General features: G+C 43.9%; 1 non-coding gene across 1 annotated transcript; it reads right to left on the reverse strand.

Moving 5' to 3' along the window:
- Window positions 1-3,755: 3,755 nt before the first annotated feature.
- On the reverse strand, window positions 3,756-3,864 carry LOC136514690 (small nucleolar RNA R71). Its single transcript, XR_010773829.1, has one exon. It is a non-coding gene; the product is annotated as a small nucleolar RNA R71 (small nucleolar RNA).
- Window positions 3,865-4,361: the final 497 nt, after the last annotated feature.

Consider the following 4,361-nt stretch of genomic DNA (forward strand, 5'->3'; position numbering starts at 1 on the left):
CCATCCTCAACGACATAGAAGCACATAGGACGGAGCATGGCCATAGCATGTTGCACCAGCGGACGGAGAGGCCAATAGCTTAACGCCTATAATATCTCTACGCCATAGGGGAAGCTACTCACGCTGGATAAGGAGGAAGACGGCTGCACCCGAGGCCACCTTTTTTTGTTTTTCTCTTTCGTCTTTTCCCCATTTCACCTTTTTACCATAAATGTAACTCGAGCCCTCCCCTTAGGAACTATAAAAGGGGAGGCAGGGGCCACATTTAGACCGAACGAAGAAGACACACCTCACTAAGTCAACACATACACACATCCACCAAAGAGACCTAGGATCCGTTCCCTCTCTCGAAAGCTTGTAACCCCTACTACGAGCACCCCGGTGCAAGGCAACACGAGCAACAGTAGAATCCACTGGACCTAGGGCCATTCTAGCCCGAACCAGTATAAACCCTTGTGTCCACTTTGCACACCATCCAAGCCTAGACGCATAGATACAAATTCACTTGTCTAGTGTCTAGGACGCGATTCTAGACACCGATAGTTGGCGCGCTAGGTAGGGGCCTTCTACGCGTCATGATCCGCTTTGTCAGGCTTTGGATGGCCGATCATCGCGTTTGCTTCACTCTGGGCTCCCATATCTAGTTTGGGAGCCTAGACTTCCTCTGCATGGGGGTGGATCACGACCTGGTCCTGCCCCCCTTCCATGCCGGTCGATCGTGCATCCTTTCTGGGTTCCGACAAGAGCGTCAGAGACCTAGATCCCACCAGCGTGGAGGTGGAGTGTGTCCCACCATCCCCTGCTGAGTCACTTGGCTCACCCACCAATGTCGACTCCATCTCCAAGTTGATGGTTGGCCTTTACCTACATGCCAACGAGGCATAGGCTTCTGGGGGCGTTCAGCCCCATGGTTTCCACTACCTAAGGCCAGAGCGTCAGCTTGACACCATCCTAGGGCCACGCCCGTCCCAGGAAGATCTCCATGGCTTCCATTCCATCTCCGCCAATGCCTTGTCATAGCTCTCAGGGGAACCACTACTCTCCCTGGAGATAAGCGTTGCGCCAACACAAATGGTGTGGCCTTATGGGCTACACAATGGTATGAAGACTTACAGCCATCTCACATGGTGTGTAGAGGATTCCTCCGCGGGTTTGCCATGCCACCACTTGGAGTCCCTCTCGGAGCTCCTCGCGACCACCACGACGTCCTCAAGCATTGACTCCGAGGAGGACGATGGCAGCTGGGCTGATGCTGATTTCTCTAGGCTCAATGACCCAGAGGCTCTGTGCTAGTTCCTTTTTAGCAGCAACTACCTTCTTGAGGGTTTTGACTCCGATGACGAGAGCCACGACCCATCTCGAGAGTGCTTTATGTGTGATGGGGAGTTTCACGAAGGAACCCCCAACGAGAATGAGGGTGAATGTTGATGGTGGATAACATCAATATTTTATATGTGAATAAACAAGAGAAATGGTTCAAGTACAAGAATATACTTAGGTCTAGGGTTTAAACCGATAAATTCCATGAGTTTTGGTGAATCTCTATTTTCTGTAGGAATATTCTAGAAAATGTAGGAAGGGGGGACCTAATTGAGAAAAAAGGATGAAACTTGATCGTGGTGAAGGATACACTAGAAGACTATAGAAGACACCAGAAGGCACGGGAACGAATGGGAGGACGAGACGCCGCTAGGTGGGGCTGGCCAGCCCCACCCTTGTGCCGCTCGGCGCCCTATGAGGGGATTCTTCCATGAGCTTCTAGAGTATTCCTCCTCCACCTCCTAGGATGCATCTCCACCCTATGTCAAAGTCAGTTTGATCCAAGGGCTTGCGTTCAACCCCTAGGGCTATATAAGGAGCCCTGCACCCCCTTGAAGCATCAAGTCATCAAGCTATTTAGTTGAAGATCAATTCATCCAGAGCCAACCCTAGATCCTCAGAGTTCCTCTAGATTAGAGCTTAGGCTAGTTAGATTAGGTCTAGAGGGAGATCAAGCAACGCTTGGATTCCCAATGTTGGCAAGAGCATGGTTCGGTATATCTCTTATACTTTACTCTATTTCTTTATTTCATTGAGATTGTATCATTGCTACTATGTTTATGTCAACATTAAGCTTTATATTATTTATGTCATTGAAAGCAATGTTCATTGTTCGCTCTAATTTTATATTCGGTGTAGCTAGATTATGGAAACCATGCATAAGATCGTATAGCGCTCACCCTATAGGACCATGGGTGAGTGATAGACATTATGTGAGCGTGGTGCTTAGATATTTGTTCATCTGCGGATGCCCTTATATGCTGGGACATGTGGTAGATAGCATAGGTGACAGCTGCGTTGAGTCCTTTGCAGTCCATCCCCCGTATATATTGATGTTGGTAGAACCCAGTCTCAAAGGAGAGGACTCTGTTTCCAACTTTCCTAAGTTGATGTTCCTTATGTGGCATAATTTGGCTATGATCACTAGATATAATTAATTAGACTAAGCATTTGACATGTTAGTAAGACTACCTAGGAATTATCTTTCTAATATTCTAATTGGACTTAACCTATTGCTTAACTAGAGTGCTCTGAGTTACTATTTATTTATCATGATGATTGATCAAGTACTTATCATTTATATATCTTTATTTATTATCTTGTGACTTATCCCTGTTTTGAGTAGAGTATATGATATTGGTTCATTCTCTCATGCATATTCATAAATTATCAATACTATTGTATTCATAGTCATACCTTCCTAGTGGTAGAATTATAAATCGATAGCCTAGTAATACTCTAGGTAAAATGCTACAATGGTATAATTATCTGTCCGCTTGCATAATTCTTTTCATTCTTATCTTTATATTCTTTTTAGTCACATGAAATAATAGATTCATGTTTAGTGTTATTCTTGTAGTAATGCTAGATAGAACCAACAAACATTTCTAAGTTCCTCACTAGGGATGACAACCTAGTTTAATATTAGAGATGAAGGTTAATTGATAGGTGGTTGGCTACTGTAACAGTGACAAGTTAATAATTACCATATCATTTCTGGCACCATTGCTATTAGTAGGAGTAATTCTATTTTTAGTAGTGGTGCTAAAAAATGCCAACAAGCATTTTTGGCGCCGTTGCCGGTGAAGGTATTTAACTTAGGAAGTATTGATAATTTTATGTAACTACTGAGAAGAAAAAATGACCATTGATCTCTGCTCATAACAGGCTTACCCTTGTTTTTCCTACTTGTGTATCTTATGTAGGGTAATGTATGTGTAATCTTCCAGAGAACTTTGTTGACGATCTAGAAGCATTACTCAAGAAGACTAGAGCTAAACTCAAGAAGGTTCTTGCTCTTGAGTTGGAAGATCACCGAATCAGAAGAAGTTTGACACCAGAGTTTGAGGCTATGGCATAGAAGAGTCTCCGTGAATTCTCTGCTCCGACAACAACAAATATTCATACTAGACCAGAAGTCAATGTTGGAGACAATGGATTCGAGCTCAAGCCTGCACTCATCACTATGGTGCAAGCTAATCAATTTTGTGGAAAGGCTCATGAAGATGCAAGTGCACATTTACAACACTTTCTAGAGATCTACAGCACCTTCACTATCAAGGGAGTACCTAGAGATGCTATTTTACTCCGCCTTTTCCCATTTTAACTATTGGGGAAAGCTAAGTAGTGGTTCTATGCAAATAGAGAGAAACACACTACATGGAATATCTGCTCAACTGCTTTCCTGGCCAAGTTCTTTCCCACAAGCAAGACCAATGCTCTGCGTAGAAAAATTTCAAGCTTTCAACAACAACATGATGAATCAATCCCCGAAGCTTGGGAATGCTTTCAAGATTACATTGCAGAATGTCCTCATCATGGGATGGAGAATTGGCTATTACTGCAGACTTTCTATCACGGGCTAAACACTAGCACCAATGAGACCATTGATGCTACTGCTGGAGGTGCATTCTTGTCACTCAACCTCGTAGATACAACATCACTTATTGAGAAGATGGCTTCCAATCAGAGCTGGAATGAAGAACGTGTTCAACCTCGTAAGAGAGGAGGAGGTATGCATCAACTCAAAGAGGAAGACATGTTGATTGCCAAGGTAGATCTGCTGATCAAGAGGCTCAAAGATCAAATGGGTGAGAAGAAAGAAGTCATGCACATTCATGATTCCCGCATGACTTGTGAAGAGTGTGGAGACACTAGGCATTCAGGGAGCAACTGCCCTGAACTCCAAGAGGATGTGAACTACATCATCAACAACAACAACTATCGTCCTCAGCAAAATTAAGGATGGAATCAGCAACAGAGGCCAAACTATCAAGGTAACTTTCAAGGTAATAATTACAATGCTTCAAATCAACCACCTT

The sequence above is a fragment of the Miscanthus floridulus genome, chromosome 16, assembly GCF_019320115.1.
Source record: "Miscanthus floridulus cultivar M001 chromosome 16, ASM1932011v1, whole genome shotgun sequence".
Lineage (NCBI taxonomy): Eukaryota > Viridiplantae > Streptophyta > Magnoliopsida > Poales > Poaceae > Miscanthus > Miscanthus floridulus.